At 46.3% G+C, this 18,291-nt stretch overlaps 1 long non-coding RNA gene across 1 annotated transcript; it reads right to left on the bottom strand.

Moving 5' to 3' along the window:
* Positions 1-322: 322 nt before the first annotated feature.
* On the bottom strand, positions 323-3,858 carry LOC308547003. Its single transcript, XR_013997426.1, has 4 exons — positions 3,203-3,858; positions 1,839-2,344; positions 1,524-1,664; positions 323-689 (listed from the first exon to the last, which is right to left on the bottom strand). It is a non-coding gene; the product is annotated as an uncharacterized lncRNA (long non-coding RNA).
* Between the last annotated feature and the right edge of the window lie 14,433 nt (positions 3,859-18,291).

The following is an 18,291-nucleotide window of genomic DNA, read 5'->3' as shown; positions in this document are numbered from 1 at the left end:
AGCAAAGCCACCAAGTGCCACTCAAACATGTGGTCAACCGCATGAAGTACTAGCTCTGTGACCCTGACTCTCCATGCACTTTTCTTTGACAAGCTCAGAGCTTTGTCTTGCTGAATCAGAAATGAAGTGTTTTGGGGCCTGGGGAAGAATGAAACTGGACCATGGGAGGCTAAGCCATGTCTTTCAAGAGTTCTCATCACACTGACAAAGTACTTCTGGCCTCACACTCAGTTAAGTTCATCCATCCACAGGATAGTCTCTCTCACACACACACACACACCACACAAATACACACATACACACACAGAGAGAGTCAGGTGCTGGGGGTGGGAGGGACGTTTACCAGGGAAGTGTCTTTGGAGGGAACAAAAAGGTTGTTTGCCCTTTATTAGGTGCCTTTTACCCATGGATCGGGGGATACTTTTGACATATTTAATAAGGTGTTACAAGTCTGTAAGGAAGGCAGTATTATTCACCTTCCTCAAATGAGAACATTGATACAAAAAATTAAAGTGACTTTCCCAACGCTATTTAGAAGGATTTTTAGCAGCATGACAGTCACAGACTCTGAGCACAGTCGTATTCACGTTTCCCCCGCCGGCAGTCGCAATCCTTTTCTAACAACCAGAGGACAAATGCACATGGTTTAAGCTGATAAGGCTTGGTCAGTGTCACAGAATGCTGAATTCCTAAAGAGGAGGAGAAATTTTAAGTATTAAATATATTTTTAGTTTAATCTCAAGGTCGGAATAAATTGTAGAGGTCATTTAATCCATTGCTCATTGTAGCCCTGGCCTACAACATTCTCTTTGAATATCAAGTCACAGGGAGCCATCTCCAGAAAGAAATGGTTCCAACACCTGACAACTACAATTTTGGGATCTCCCACTTCCCATTAAATTAAGATTAATCTTTGGTGCAAATGATACAGTGGATCTTTGCATTTATGATACTTCAGCCTTTCATTATTTCAGAAAAACAACTGCATGCCAACCTCCAAGGATACGTATTTTTTTAAATATATTTTATACAGAATTGAGATTATGGCTTCTGGTTTGTCTTGGTGATTGTGGTAGGTTGTCCCTTGTTTCTTCAGTGTCAGGATTTCAAAGTAATTCAAATGTAAAGATCATGATCACACACAAAATGATGCTGAGAAGTAATATTACTTGAATAGCTGAAGAGGAAAAAAATCCAACTCATGTAGTTTGGGTAATTCAAACAAAGAGAGCCATTAAGTTGGACCCCTCAGTAAAATGTTTCAGTTCTCCATCTTAATTCGCTTGGGTAGATAAGCCTATTGTCCTCAATTTAATAAAAAGTGTGTCCATTCAAAAGACCTAAGAGAAGTGAAAAGTATACTCCCTTGTCCTATGGAAGCATCACTAGAACCACCAGAAAGGAGCAGTTCTTGGCATAAAAGGTGAGTATCTGTTTCCCCCTTTCACCTCTAATCGCTGTTTTACTCTCAAAAGTTAAAGCTGAGCCCACTGCCGTGGCTCAGTGGTTGAGCGTATACCTACATCCAGGAGGTTTCAGTTCGATTCCCAGTCAGGACACATGCCCAGGTTTCAGAACTGATTCCCAGCCGGGGGCATGCAGGAGGCAGCCATCAATGGACTCTCTCTTATCATTGATGTTTCTCTCCTTCTCTCTTCCTCTCTCTGAAATCAATAAAAACATGTTTTAAAAAAAATTTTTAAGTTAAAGTTGACAAGACAAGCATGCTAGGCCTGTTTCCCTGGCTTCCACAGTTCCCCTGAAGGCTAGGACCCAATACAAAGGACAGCTAGCAAAAGGAATGGGCGCGGGTTTCTAAGCAATATATGCAACCTCACCTTCATATTCTTTATCTGTGACGTCAAGAGACGGGCACGCTTTTCCTTCCCCTGGTTTCCTGGTGATGTTTCTCAATCAGCCAGCAAGACTCAAGTGAGGCCGAGTGACTTGTGGCCAGTAGATATCCTGGCTGTTGTGACAGTTACAGCGAGGTCTTCAATCCAGCAATGAGACCGTACAGGTGAACAACCATGTCCCAGGAGAAAGTCTTGGAAAATACCAAGGCCTGACCAGGAGAAAGGTTTAAGGCAAGAGGCCACCTGCAATCTGGGGTATCCCTGAGAGCAGGGCCACAGCCAGTGGGAGCTCAGCTCAGAATAGAGGCAGCCGAGCTGTTCCAAATCCCTCATGCAGGGGACTGGGCTCACTCTGGGGTGAGCAGACACTGGACAGCCACCCATCCTGTACTGTGGAGGGAGGCAAGTATCCGCTGGATCAGATGTGTCCAAAATTATCACACGGAGTGTGGAAGGAGATGAGCAAAGCTTCATCCAATCCGGATATTCTGTACAAAGATCACCAATTAAGATAGGTGAGGGCTGAATATTCTTGGCGACATGGGCTTCACCAGAGCGCTCAGTGAGAGCAGAGACAGGGAGAGGGGAAGAAAGGAGAGGAAGAGGGAATGTAAATTGCTGGCCAGTAGATACATAGATATATGTGTCAAAAGCCTGGACAATTGGCCAGTATTCAACATATAGATAAATATAGAAATAAAGTACAGAAAATACAAATCTAAATATGTCATCTTCTGAATGCTGTGATTTTTTTAAGTGAATTTATATACGACTGAGGTTATAGGGTAGCTCTCTCCTTGTCTCAGTGTCTGCGCTCTTTCGGGTGAGGTTATTTGGGGTGAGGTTATTTGACCAAAGAAGGAAAAATAGGGAGAGGGGGCAGAAAGGGCGGCTGAGAGTAAGTGGTGCCGCCGACGTTTTGTAGATATTTTACTTTACATACATTTTCCATGATGAGACAACTACTATTATGACTCCCATTTTACATTTGAGAAAATGGGAGCTCAGAGGAGTTCGAATAAGCGGAAAGCCAGCTTCATCTGATCACAAATCTCTGCTCTTTTGCCCTCCCCCATCCCCTTAGTAACAGGAGAGAGGAGCCTGACTCACGAGGCCCCACGACTCTCATGACTCACTGCCAGCACATTTTCAAGCAGGGGGGACGGATTCAAGATATTTTAATTCAAATAAAAAATGAAATACAGATTCCTAAACATGTTTTGGGTTCTTAGGCTACTTACAGACATTTCCGGTGCCTGGACCAGGTCGGAGTTTAATTCAACCAGCCAAACATACCACCTCTAACGGACAGAAGCAATACTTCACCTCAAATTCAAATCACTTACCAGTAAGCATTTTACGGTCTTCACGGTTATCGAAAGAGGGGTGTGGGTGTGGGGGAAATGGGGCTTGGAGGCCAGTCATCCAGAGGAAAGAATCAACATTATCTGTAAAGAAATAGAACACAATGGGAAAGCAACGATTTCATTTTTGTAGCAGCAAGGCGCGTTTGCCCAAGGACATAATTACTGTTTATTCTGGCTGAAGAAAGAGGGCCTCCAAGGATTTTAGCAGCTCCTCTGGCTGGGCTTAGCTTCTCTTGGTCTCTGACAGCTTGCAGACTGTGGTGGAGACACACATCCTCTAGTTTTCTGCAAGGACTCCGCTGAGGGCCAGCTCCCTTTCTGGAGCATGACTCAGCAGGCACAGCGTGGACACAGACAATGGATACAAAAAGGGCTCCCTCCCTTCTGGCCAAATAAGAAAAGATTCAGGGCCAATTTCCGCCTTGAGGGCGTGTGCCCAGGAACCTGCTCCAGTGCAAGCCTGGCAGAGGAGAGGAAAGGCGGGTCAATGGAGATGATGCAGAAACGAAGTGCTAAACACTTCTCCCAGCCCATCAACAGAGTCACTAGGGGAGGGACACCTGTGGCCGTGGGCAGAGCAAGCCTGCCTGCCTCCCCTGACCGGCTGCCCTCGCAGCTCCCCCTCAGGCCGTGCCAGCCCTGCGCCCTGCTCGCAGCCTCCCTGGAAACGTGCCTGCACCCCCAGCATCCTTACCCAGGGCAGCTGCCCGCCTTCGCTGCTGCAGGGGCCCTGGGTCCTCAGCCCCTGGTGCCTGCTGGCCTCAGCCTTCATCTCCCAGGCGCCCCCTCCCGCTGCCGGTGGCGTCCCCACTAACGCGCTCAGCGCCCCCAGGGGGGGGGGAGGGGATGCAGTGGCACAAAAATCACCTTTAAGCTGGAAACGTGTCATCAGCTGATAAAATACTAAGTGACAACTCATTTTCATCCTGCGGAACCGAGTTGTTTAGGATTTCGTTCCTGCCGCCTGCTCATTTGGGGGCAGCCCACCCAGGGCAGGAGGGCGCCGGGGAACTGCGCAGCGCCTGGAACAGGCGCGGGGCCCGCGGCGCCGCTTCCCGGAGAGGGCGCCGCGTTAGCGGCTCAACGCTGCCCTCTGCTGGACGGCGGCGCCACTGGCAGCGCCTGGGCCCGGAGACCCCAGCTGGCACCCGGCTGGTGAACCGCGGGCGGCACCGTGCCCTCGGGAGACGCGACTGCCGAGGAAAACGTCGTCCAGTGAAAGGGTCACGGGAGAAATGCACCGCCTGTGAGGGCCTCCGGACCTCGCTAGACGGATGCGCAGCTTCAGTTTCCGCAGGGCGGCCGCTTCTACCAAGTCTCAAGCTGCCACTGCCCAGATCAGGAGGAGCCATCGTCCCGAAAGATTGTGGAACGAAGACACGTGGGGGGGATGGTTCCTACTAGGGGAGGGACCACCTGAGAGCGGAGAGGCCGAGCGGAGCACAGATTCAGGCCCAGCAGTAAATTAGCCTTGGCCGCGGCTGTGCCTCCAGGTCTGGGAGCGCGTCCCAGCCAGACCGAGCGCCGCCCTCCCTGCCCCCTGCTCTCCTGCGCTCCCGGCCCCCTGCACCGCCACCTCCGTGCAGTCACCCCAGCTTGACTCCTCTCCCCTCCCCCTCCACACCCAGCCCCTCCTGCTTCCCACCGGTCTCCCTGCCTCTAGGTCCCTCCTTCCCAAGGCCATCCTGCGCCTAGAGATCTGCATCCATGACTCAATGAACACAAAGTGCTCGGAACAGTGCTTGGTGCAAGGTAATTTTAGAAATCTTAGATAGAAATTTAGTTAAATTTGATTAGCCACTCCCTGCCTAGTAAACATTTTTTAGGGGCTTCCCAGAGAGAAAGGGGGTGGGGGTAGTGAAGGGTAAAGGGGGTCAAATATATGGTAACAGAAGGAGACTTGCAATACCTGACCCTTATTTTTTAAGCCTCACCTAAGGAGATGTTTTTATTGATTTTTAGAGAGAGGGGTAGAAAGAGAGAGAGAGAGAAAGAAAGAGAAACGTCGATGTGAAATAAAAATGTGGATCAGTTGCCCCTCATACGCACCCCAACCAAGATCAAACCCACAATCTAGGTATGTGCCCTGACCAAGAACCGAACCCACCACCTTTTGGAGTATGAGATGACGCTCCCACCAGCTGAGCCACCCAGCCGGGGCAATACCTGACTCTTTAGTCAGGGGCACTGACCTCTTTTCCCTTAGATTGTCAAATAAAAAACGACAGCCAGCACAACAATAGCTATCTGGTGCAAATGAATCAAAATTATACTTATTTTTTTTGTCAGATTGGCAGGATTTTAGTAATTAGTTTATGTGTATCATGAGATGGAAAAAAGCTGAAAATCGCTGCAGTATACAGATGATGTATCATAGAACTGTACACTTGAAACCTATATAATTTTATTAACCAATGTCACCCCAGTAAATGTAATAAATAAATAAATGAGTGGGTTTCTGCCTAACTCTCAACTGCATCTTGAAATGTTTTCTCAATCAGGAATTTAACTTCCTGGGATTCCCCCGTGCACACCCTGGCTATCTCCATCCTTGGTAAGGCCAGTCCCTTTACCTAATAGCCCCGCTCCTGGCGGCTTCACCTGCTCATTGATCCCTTAGACAGCCTTCCCGAGAGAACCGTCACCCTCGGGGAGTCTTTCCGGACTGGCACACCCAGCCAGCCTTGTTGACGTTGGGCTCCTCTTCTGCATTCGCACAATAGCCTATCCTTTCTTGTCATTCGCTCAGAGCTTCTTAATTGTCTGCTTAGATGTCTCTCTGCTCTTTGAGCCTGAGCTTGCTGAATTCCAGGACTATCAGGCTCATCTTCCTATCCCCAGTAACTAGTACAGTGCCTGGCTAGTGTGCTTGGGACTCACTGTATGTAGATTGCCTGAGTGAATGGATGACGGCAGAAAGAAATATATAAAGGAGAGGAGGTCCTAGAATCAGCCCACTCTGAGATGGGGCGGGTCTCCTGGGTTATGGGCCCATGTCCTTATAAGTGAGTCAGAGTCATAGTGACATGATATGACAAAGACTCCACCATGGTTATGGCTTTGAAGATAAAGAAGGGGACACGGGCCAAGGAATTTGGGCAAATACCAGAAGTTGGAAACGGCAAGAAAATGGATTCTGCCCTAGATCATCCGAAAGGCCTGATGGCACCTTGATTTTAACCCTCCGAGACCTGTTTAGAATTCTGACCTCCAGAACTATGAGCTCTTAAATCTGTGTCATTTTCAGCCACTACTTTTGTGGTGATTTGTTACAACAGCAATCGAAAACTAATTTAGGCTATTGATTCCTAAATATATGTCTCCATCCTGGACAGTTTACATGGCAGGCATGTTTTGAAGCCAGCACATGTGGCAAGAATGGCTTCTATCTAAAAATTTCCTTGCAAATTTTTTTAAGTCATTCATAAAATCATAAGGATTTTCCTATGCAAACATGTACAGTAATATGTATGTACAAATGTATTCGTACCGAGTTTGGCTTGTGCTTAGTGGTATGTTACTAGAACAGTATGCGTTTAAACACTAGAATAGGAATTAGTACACTTTATTTGTAGAAGGCAAGATAGTAAATATTTTATTCTTTGGGAGCAAAACAGTCTCTGTGTTAAGTCTGCCATTATATTGCCAAAGCAGTCACAGATGGCTCCCAAACAAATGAGTGTCACTGTGTTCCTGTAAACCTTTAATTATAAACACTGGAATTTGAATTTCATATAATTTTCATATCAAAATATTCTTTTTAATTTTTTTTAACTATTAGAAAAACTAGTGGTTTTTCTGGCTCTCAAGCCATAACGGGCCAACCCCCACTCTAGAGTCACAACCAGTAAGGCCAGATGTTCAGACTGGGGGACGCTGGCACTTGGGCTCCACTGAGAAAATGGAAGGTTGGGGTGTCCCACTTCATGCTCTATTGGGCATATGCTTGCTGAGCAGACAGACACGAACGCTTTTTCCAGCTAGTTTTTCCCTTCTCCGTGTCTCTGTCTCTCTGTATCTACTTGCTGCCTGTGAGTCTGCATACATTAAATATGTTAACGACATGTGGCTCCACTATATACCCAGCTGCCTGCTGGACATCTGCCCCTGAACGTGTTATAAACACTTCGAATGCTCTGTGCCTAAAACTAAGCTCAACTGAACTCATTATCTCTGCCTTTTTTCTCTCCACACCTCCATGCCCAACCACCTCAACCAAAAAAATTTCTATACACCTCACCCTTCTGATAGGCACGAGGATTCACCCGGTTACCCAGTTCGGAACTCTAGAGCCATCTCTCCCCCGTTCTCTCAGTCATATTCCATAGCCAGCCAGGGGATCCAGTGGTGTTCACCTGTTGACTGTATCACAGAAGTGCCCTTGATCTACCCCATGGCCAGTGCCTTAATCCCCACCTTCATCACTAAGACTCTCCACAGAAACAGCCTCCTAAAACTGACCCTACAAATTCCCATCTTGCCCCTTCCAAATCCTGCCAACTTACTTTGTCACGGTAACTCCCTCTCGCAGAGACACACATCTCTCACTGTATTACACCTTGGCCTAAAGCCTTTTAAGATGTTGTTTCATTCGTGAGATGACATCCAGACTCTTGAGCATGGCAGGAAAGGTTCCTCCATGACCTGGCCCCTGCCAGGCTATCAGGTCCTGCTGCTGCCTCCCACCCTCCACAGCCAGTCCCAAGAAGCTCCTTGAGCCCAGGCCAGGTGGCTTGGTTGGTTGGAGTGTCGTACCAAACACCAAAAAGGTTGTGGGTTCGATTTCCAGTCAGGGCACGTACCTAGGTTTTGGGTTCGAACGCTGGTCGGGGCACATATGGGAGGCAACCGATCAATGTTTCTCTCTCACATTGATGTTTCTCTCTCTCCTACTCTCTCTCACAAAAAAAAAAAAAAAAATCAACAAAAACATATCCTCAGGCCCTGGCTGGTGTGTCTCTGTTGGTTGGGCATTGTCCCATGCACCAAAGGGTCACAGGTTCAATTCCCAGTCAGGGCACATGCCTGGGCTGTGGGCTCGATCCCCGGTAGGGGGTATGCAGGAGGGAGCCGATCGATGTTTCGCTCTCACATCGATGTTTCTCTTTCTCTCTCCCTCTCCCTTCTCTCTCTAAAAATCAATAAAAATATTTTTTTTAAAAAGGAAAACATATCCTCGGGTAAGGATTAAAAAAGGAAAGCTGCTTCCCATATGCTATTCTATACGGTCATGATTTTGTATGTGCCATGTCTCCTGCCTAAGCCCTCCTACCCGCTGTCCACCTGTCTTCAAGCTCCAGCACTCATGTCTTCTGGGGACTTTCCTTGGCCCTGCCTCCTGTGCCCTCCTTCGCAGAACTGCCGGTCCCTCCTTCGCTCCCCTCCACACTTTTTAACGTCTGTCTCTCAGGGTATGTAGTTAACTCCACTGAAATTGTTTGCGCTGCTCCCTGCCTTCCCTCAGGCTAAGAGCTCCTAGAGAGCAATACCTCCTGGTGTCCCCAGGTCGGAGTACAGCACCCAGCCCTCAGCTGATGGTTCACAGACACTCGTAAACATTCTAGCCTTGGGTCCACACAATTCCCCGGCGCTGCAACAGAAGCACTCTGGTCCTTGCAAGACTCTGGGGTTGGCAGTTACTATTCTTCCATTTCAGAATCTCGCTGGTTTTCCTGAACAGACCAGTGCCGCTCAAGCTTCTATGGCAGGAAGGCCTGTCCCAGGAGAAGCCCACCCCACAAAAGCTTCATCTCACACCTGGCCAGACAACAGCAGCAGGATCGTGCACTAGCCCTGTTTGGTGAAACCAAATGCCCCGTGTCACCTTGCAGTATTCTTTTAATTATAGGAGTCCGGCCTCGTGTCCCACCAGGGACACTGGAGCTCCCTGTCACTCAGCAGCTAAGCCAGACCCACACCCCACTCTAAGGGCATCCGAGGTTTCATGCAGGCTGAGCAGCCTCTGGCCTGGGGACAGCCCCAAATCAGTCTTGGAACTCTCATTACCAAGTACCCCAGGGGACAGGTTGTTCCCCTGATCAAGATTGACAAGTCATCCTGAGCTAGGTGGCAGGGAAGGGCAGGTGCCATGAGATGCTGATGTCTCTGATGAAGAAAGGGCACAGACGAGGGTTCTCTCTTCTCTTGTGTGAAAACTGGGGCAGCTGCTTCTTGGAGACAGTTATTTGCCAGTACCAAAGCCCTCCCCTTCAGCCTCCTCAGCACCCCTCACGATCCCAGGACTGTGCTTTACCAGCCTCCGGCACTTTCTGGGAACATCTTTCAGTGCCAGGCCTGAGGAGGACAGCTCCTGAGTCTCTTTGGTTCCCTCTCCCTACACAGCCTCAACCCCAGTCCCTTTGCATCACCACCAGCAGCTCCTCCTGGCCATTTCACAAACTACAAAGGACACATTAAATCTCCCCATAAGTGAAAGTCAGAGAACCACAGGGTCTTAAGGAGAAGCACATGCTGACAGCTCTAGCTCATGGTGTCTCAGTGAGGGGCTACTGGCATCCAGTGGGGAGTGTAATTCTTTTTTCCGTGAGTCCCCAATACAGCAGGTCATTTGGCATTCATGACCTTCAACTGTGAAATGCCAGAGGCACCCCCATCCAGTCCCTGGGACAATCAAATTACCTTTCACACGCCCAAATGCCCCCTGGGGCTTTAGGGGAAGAGTCCCTTGTTAACAGCCACCTTCAGGAAATCCCCTAGCGGTGAAGTTTAGGCCATTTCCAAAAACACCTGGTCATATTCACTCACATTTTCCAGGCTGGGAACAAGTCTGGTCCATGGTGAGAAACCAATTCCCAGAGCTGGTGCTCTCACCTCAGTTCTCTTCCCCATTCATTCCCTTAATTAGGGTCTTTAATAAGGAAAAAAGTTTGCATTTTAAGTAACACTCACTTAAATCTTGCTCTGCGAGTAAAGAAACAATTTCTGTGGCTCAGATAAGGAAGCTCTTTGTTTTAAGTAAAGGCCCTTTGCTAACCAGCATTTATTCTCTGCCAATAATGAAGGCTTGGTGCTCACCTGACGGCATAATCAAAGCAACTGTCCCTGGTTCCCTGATCCCCTCTCCCCCAGACAAAGTCCCTTCCCCCCTATTCATCCAGTAGTCACATTGTCATCCACCCAGTCAGGAAACCTCAACCACAAGGTATTCCCCACCCAACACTGCCCCTCAACCCTAAGCAATTCATACAGTTACACACTGTCTCTGCAAACTCCTCATGTATGTTAGCTAATTCTCACCCGCACAGCCGCGGCCGCAATCCAGGCTGGCTTCTGCTGGCCCCTGGACTCCTGCCACCTCCCCCTAGCTGGTGTCCCTACCAGGCATCTCTTTCCGTCTTGAATGGTTCTCCCCACTGCTACTAGCAGGAACTTCCTAAAATGTAAGCATGCTCAGGTCCAAAGTCCCAAGTATCAAATTTTATGCACACTAATGTGATAATATCCCAAGTCAGGGGTACAGCCAGGAATAACCTCTCCAGAGGATGACATTGGGCCATCAGAGGGGAACATAGGGTTTTGGGGGCCTTGGCCCAAGCTCAGGCACGTGACCCCGCAAAGAACTCTCCCTGGGGAAGCCAGTGGGCCACCCAGAGACAATCTAGAAGTAGAAAAGACCCCAGGACATTTAGGTCTAAAATGGGGCCTGAACCAAAACCCCTTCTAACCTTACAAATGTGAGGTTGTTAGGATCTGAAGCATCTGGAATTGTAGAAACATCTTAGGCCTCTGTCTTGGCCTTGATTTTACAGAGAAAGGAAGAGGCCCAGGGTAAACCCTGAGTGCCCATGGCAGCTACCTTCCAGCCTTTGTGAGGGTTCCAATGTTCCTTCCATCAGCTTCAGGGGCCCAGGGGGGCCCTGCAGCTTGTACATTTCGAACACCTGACCTACAGCCTCCTGATGCTCTTGGGAAAACATTTTCTACCTCTGCCTTCTGTCTCCCAATCAGGCAGTTATTTGACTATGTGTAACTGCCTTTTGACTAAATAATATGTACAAATAAAACAAAACAAAGCAAAACAAATGCTATACTAATTATATTTTAGAAACATATTTCCTCACCCAAGATGCCAAGTTATAATTCATTCTGTTGGCTTCTAACCTATTCAGCTTAAGAGCTCTTTTGATTGATGACAGATATGTGTGAACTAATTCATTATATAGTCATTCATTCATTCTGTTACTTTATATTAACGTTGCATAGAATGCTGAGTGTGAATTGGGCCAATTTGATGTAAACAGAGGCTCCATGTCATTCATGACATGTCACTGAAGATGTTGACCTGCAGTGGGACTTCCAATGCACACGTGCTTTTTAACTCTTCAAATCAATTGATCAATCAGGATAAATTTTTTATAAGCATATGTTTAGATTCAAATCCAAAGAAGATAGTAATATTGTCTTAGAGAGGTGTGGTGCTTTTAAAATATATCTGAAAATTGTTTGACACTCCTGTCATTTGCAGGTGGCAGTCTGTATCCCCTCCCCTTGAACCTGGTTCAACCTTAGGGACTGGCTGACCAAGAGTTAGGCAGAAACAGCGCTGTGAGGCTACTGGGGTCGTATCATTAAAGCGATGTGGTTTCTACCTGGTTCTCTGCAACATTCACACTGAAGCACTAAGTCACCCTTTAGCAAGAGGCCGCCATGCTGTGAGGAACCCCAGGCTGGCTCACCTGGAAAGACTATGTGAGAGGCCCTGAGACAGCATGAGATGCCTGGACCGCCCAGCCCTCCAGCCTTCCAGGATCCAGCTCCAGCTACTGCCTGACGGCAGCCGTTGCATAGACCCCAGGCAGGCCAACCTGGCTGAGCCTTCCTGAATTCCGACCCTCAGGAGCAGTGATCATTGTTGTTAGACACCATTAAGTTTGGGGATGCTTTGTTAGACAGCAGTAGAAAATAGATACAGGGGTAGAGGGAAGGTTTCTGATATGGATCACTACTGATGTCATTAAGAATGGTCCAGAAAGCATTTTCCACTAACTGCAAGAAAACAAATCGCCTTTCTCTTCTTATATTTGGCCAGTTATGTCTTTGGGCAGTTCATGTTTTGTGTGACGTTAAGTAATATTGGGCGTCTCTAGTCATGCTTGACTCTTAAGGTTTTTCATAGATAGTTAGAGGCTCCAGCTTGCTTACATTTTAAGAAGAGATAGTTAAAGGAAGAAGCAGTAACCATAGTTTTTTGAAACATAAATGTCAAAATCCCTGCAGTGACAAGACACAGGGAACCAGAAGCATTTTTTTCCCTCCTCTTAATAGCTTATGTAGCAGGTGCCCGAGTCAATGTTCTCTAATTGCTGCATAATTTAAATGGCCAGACTTTATTCCTCCACAGGGAAAGTTTCCACTGTCTTCTTTTCTAAGACAGGTAACGTAATAAATCGCTATTAAATTGTCTGGTTAACAGTCACCATGAATTACTATCCGTACTGTTCCATTTAGCTACAAACAGTTCCATCTCCGTGTGTGGCATGTCTGTAGCCTGCCTTGCAACAAATGAATCCGCTGAGGGTGAACATTCTAATGAAACCTGATGGGCTTCAGAAATGGGATCTTGCTGTAGAAACAGGATTTGCTGCACAGCATCCTGGAAAAGGCCGGGCAATATCTAATGCAATAAAAAAGAAATCAGTCACCAAAGCACCAAGAATCCTAATAACAACATAAGAAAACTAAGGGGATGCAGGGTGGGGAGCAGTAGAATTACTCTGTCTAAAGATCAAGCAGGACTGCGAGTTAATCATCAGTTCCTAGGACATACTGGCACCAGGGCAACCCTTGTGATGGTAAGAAAATGGGTCACCTAAGTGACTTGATATAGAGGTATCAATTCAGCGGCATGATTTCAGGGGGTTGGGCTGGAGAGTGAAAAGAAGGGTTCATGCTACAAAAAAGCCACAGTCCCCACCTGCAGGTGGTGACAAAGGTCTCAAGCCAGTAATGGAGCCACGGCCCCAGGACCCAGTGATTGGTCCAGGGTGTACATGTGACCTACGAGGGACCATTTAGAGTCCTCAGTACTATCCCATTTCTGAAGTCCAGAAAGAAAGACAGACTTTCCCCTTTCATCATGAATGGTAGGAATGTTAAGGGAAGACTTTCCAGCAATTTAAGGGGAGGTGTGTGAAGGAGGAAGAAAATAAATCCAACATGCAAACAAAAGACACTGAAACAAGCTAAGCTAAAAAATGAGAGGATGAGAGAGAGAAAGTGATGACAATATTGTTTGATCCCCTGGACTTGGCCATGCAAAAAAGAGAACCTTTCCCTAGACTTCATATTAAATGAGTTGGGGTTTCTGGCTCTCGTAATACAAAGAACCCTGACTAATACCACTTATATGATTATTTTAATATTTATTTAATACTATTGGTTCCACTGGACACAAAACTGATATGCTTTATGATCCCAGTTTTGTTAAAACAATAAAGCATACAAGCCTGGCCAATTATCTCAGTTGGTTAGAGCATTGTCCCAATATACCAAGGTTGAGGGTTCAATCCCTAGTCAGGGCACATACAAGAATCAACCAATAAATAAGTGGAGCAATAAATTGATGTTTATCTCTCTCCCTCCCTCTCTCTCCCTCTCTCCCCCTTCCTCTCTCAAATCAATCAATCACTCGATCAATAAAAAACAATAAGGTATATAATAATTCTAGTTAAACAATTTCAAACATATTGACCACTTATCATGTGCCAAGTAATGTACATGTATGTGAAGAGAAAGAGAGAAGTCAGCCCTGCAGGAACTACCTCCACTAAGCTCACAGTGGGTCTCTAAAGATAGCTTCATCTTAGAGTCTGACAGGTGATTCTCATTTCTCTGTGTACTTACCATTTATTTCCAAATCTTACATAATCAACTATATGACTTGTGGGGAGAAGAGAAAAAACATGTCCTTGAAAAAGACTCTACTCCATTTATCAACCCAACAAGGCTATTTCTCATTAATTGTTGCTTTAATATTAATTAAGAGCATTTATATAATATTGTGGAAAAATCAAAGTAAAATATATTATCTGCCATGGTATTTCATTTTGCGAGTCTCGTAGCTGTGTCTTCCTATTAATCTCACCAGGATATTTGCATATCTCTTTTTTAAATTCCCTCACAGAAAACCTTCCTGTGTACTAAATAGGAAACTGTCCTGACCCTGAAATAAAACAATGGAGTTCTTGAGTTTAGAAAATCTCTTTGGACTGAATTTGAACAATAGCTGAAAATGTGTTGCCTGTTTATTTTAACTCTCTCAAGAATGAGAGTCCATTCGCCTCTATTATGTGACCCACAGCGCTTTTCATCTTAAAGGGGGAAGAATCACCAGTGTCTTTTTAAGTCCGTTTGAACTAAGTGAGAAAAAGAAATATCACCTGAGAGAGACAAACCAAAATGAGGAACTAAATTTATGTCATTTCTTTAGTTTTAGTTTTAAGTAACCCCTTACGAGTGAAACCTGACTCTCAGCCTGGCAGCCTCCTGCCATATCCTGTTCTCCCACCAGCCCTCAGCCCATCCCCAGACACTGTCACAATTGCAGGCATAGGTGGAGCTGTCGCCATCAGGGACACAGAAAAATAGTGAGTGTTCGCAACCAACGCAGAGAAAGGGAAATATGATGAGGCATGGTAGTTAAAAGCCCGGCTCTGTGGTTCTACTGCCTCAGGTAGAATCTTGAAGTTGCAGTTTTGAGGCCATCTACGGCCTCAACCTCCTCCTCAATTTAGAGATAACAATAGTAACTACCAAAGAGGTGCGTTGAGAAGAGATGAAGTGTTCCTAAGGTGCCCAGCCCAGTGCCTCACAAGGAAGATAGTTTGCTATTATTATTAGCCAAGGACTTTCACAGACACTATTCACTCTCCTGTCTCAATGTTCTCTGACGTTCCCACCTCCTCTTGGCCCCAGGAGAACAGATCGCTATCCCTCCATCTTCACTTGGTGCAAAAGGCACTTACAAGACTTCAGGGGACCTATGGCATTTACACGTATGTCTCTCCACTACCTCGTAATCCACGAGGCTCAATAATAGTTGGACCACGTCTTACCTGTCTGTGCTTCCCACGCCCAGCATCTAGTGTCATTTCTTCACTTTCTAAGGAACGAGTGAATGAATGCCTGGCCCTCTAACAAATGAATTTCAGGCTCAGCACTCATACGCAGCTTCCCAAAGATGACAAGCTGGCAAGTGCCAGGGTCTGGTGCTTTCATCGAAGGGCCTGAGAACAACAGTAATATGTCACAGTTTAACGTTAGGGAAAACAGACAAGCTTAACTAGAAAGGAGACAAGATAAAGGAGCTGTGAAAAATAAATTTTGATCAAACATGTGACAATAGCAAGCTCCGTTTACAAGAAATGAAGGCCTTGTCTAGACATGCACAACCCAGCTTTAAAACAAAGAAACGCAATCCAGCCCAGTCACACAAGTGATTGCTTTGGAGACGATCCATCCCATCCCAGGGCACAACCAGCAACTAATCCTGGAGGCTCAGATGAGTTACTTTGCATGTTTTTAAGGTCCTCCGAAATCCTCTCCCTTGGTTATGTGTTTGTGGTTTTCCTTAGAAACATTGTTTTAAAACTCACTGGGTGATTTTTAATTTTGGAGCCTTGTTCTTTTGCAAAGATTTAAACGTGAAAGGAATAACCACAGAGGAACAGTGACCCTGCTCACTTTTAACCATGCGCATTTTTTTCACTGAAGTTTCAGTGGCTTTTGTAAAGATGGGCTCCCACCCATTTCTTCTTTCTTTTTGAAGCTAGATAAGTTCGTGCTTTGAAAGTAACAGTCTTTTTGTCTCTGTGCCTTTCTTATGCGAGACCAAGCATTTTTAAACCTCTGTAAGACTCAGTTGACAGTCCGATCTTCTGGCTTTGTGCGTGTTTGGTGCTAAAGGAAAGGCGAAGCCAGCCGTCGCCTCTGCCCGGTTCCTCTCACTCCACCTCTTTCTGTCCCGTCTGCCCGTCAGGCTGTTGTTTTAGGCGACTGCTGAGCTGTGTTGTAAACACACCGTGTGAAGTCCTAGTGGAAGCCAGCGTTGGCCTGGCCCAGAGCTCTGGTCACCTACACCCCACCAGGCCATTCCTCGTGGTGCTTAATTCATGAACACGATTGATCTGAAGTTTCTAAAACTACGAGAGAACCACCCAAACCAGAGTGACACAATCTCCCCCAATTTTCTGGAGCAAAATTCCCTTTAACTAATCACAAAGAAGAGAATAAATAGTTCCTGTTACTTTCGAAACCATGGCGGGAAAATTTTAATATTTTAATTTTTTTCTCCAAAACATTTCTGTTTTAAAAATGGAAACTTGGGGAACAATTTAAAACCTATTTAGTATATACTTTTTAGCTTGATAGTATAAAAGGTTTGTTGTAACTTTTTTTTTTTGGTGGCAAAAAGTCACAATAATTTTTACTCTAAATCAGGAAAGAAAGTGACCTAACCATAGTACAAAGTTATGGACTGAATTTACTTTCAAATGCTTTAATGTTTGCTGAAAACAAGGAGATGCAAACTACAAGTACTAATGTTTTAAAGCACTAGATATCTCTTTTGTTTTGATTAGTTTATGAAAAGAAAGTGAAAACTGAAGAAACCATGGACATTAACACTGAACACAGAGTTACATTTTCTGTGCTTTAAGTCACCCCGGAGCCCAGCCTTCTTTCTCAGCCATGAGCAGAGAGCCAGGAAGGGGCAGAAGCTGATCCAAAGCAGCTTTTATCTCAGAAGGTGTGTTTCGGGCGCTGGTGCTAAGGCTGCATCCCTTTCGTGGCCTTCTGAAAATTCGAAAGACCGACTTCCCACGTTTACGTGTCCTCTCGTTTCTTAGTTCGCTGGTTTTTGATTTTTCTTAACCCAGGCCCATGGCTTTCACCAGTTGTAGCAAACGGATGAATGGAGTTCAGTAAGAAGTAAGGGGAGGCAAAGCCAAATTTGCAAAGACGTGCCACAAGGTTGCCAAAAAAATGCTTCTGATAGAATTCCTCGCAGGCCCTATTCCTGGCCTGAGCTCCTGAGACCCTCTGAATTTTGCAACAAGTGGTGGCAGGTAAGTGCTCTGTCCCGGCCAGCGGGGGAGACCGGTCGCTCACTGCTATCATCCGAGAGCTCGGCAGGAGCGGGTGCTCTGTGCAGAACCTCGCCAAGCCCTTCGTGACAGCGCGTCTTTCTCCTCACCTTGCTCTGTGCGCAGAAACACAAGCAGCTTCAGAGGAACGGGATCAGCCCCTTTTAGCCGCCCCTTGGCAGTTTCGTACGTCATGCCTGCCAGCGACAGGCTGAGACAGACGCAGCTGCTGAAGAAGAAAGAGACCTGAGATTCTTTAGAGGGGAGATTTCCACCGATTCGGTGTTATTTTTTTTCCTATGGGAACTTGAATGCCTGTTAGTTCTGATGTGCTGTTGTGCTGCTCCATTTCGGCGTCTCTATTTTACTGGCATTCTGGAAGGCAACACTTCCACTGTGAAGAGCTCGCACATATCCACGCACCTTTTCTTCCCCTAGGGCAGCGGTTTTCCACCGGGGTTGCGAGAATCTTTCAAACATGCCGTATCTGACTGTTCAGTCAGGGACACTGACCCCTTTTCCCTGGCACTGTCAAATAAAAAAAATGACAACAGCCGACACAACACTAGCTGTTTGGTATGAATGGATCAAAGTTAGACCTATGTTTTGTCAGATCAGCAAAAAAAATATTTTTTGGGGTGCCCCAGAATTTTAGTAATTAGTTTATGTGTTGCCTTGGGATTAAAAAGGTTGAAAATCACTGCTCTAGGACCTCCAAGAATTTCTGTTTTGTGCTACTTCAAACAAGCATGAGCTTAGAGTGGACATGGGCTGCATTAACGCCTGCGTGTGGGTGGGCGTGTCGCCAGGCCCGTCGGCCCTGCTGTTTTTGTGCAGTTCTCTTTGACAGTCAGGAAAGAGCATGCTTAAAATGCTCGGCATCTCTCTTTGATTTACAGTATCTCTTCAAGTTTTGGTTCTTCTGCAAAAACCTGATGGACTGAGACACAATTACAAGGTCTAGAT

This window comes from Miniopterus schreibersii (assembly GCF_964146895.1).
Source record: "Miniopterus schreibersii genome assembly, chromosome: 17".
NCBI lineage: Eukaryota > Metazoa > Chordata > Mammalia > Chiroptera > Miniopteridae > Miniopterus > Miniopterus schreibersii.
This window is presented reverse-complemented; position numbering and strand designations above follow the sequence as displayed.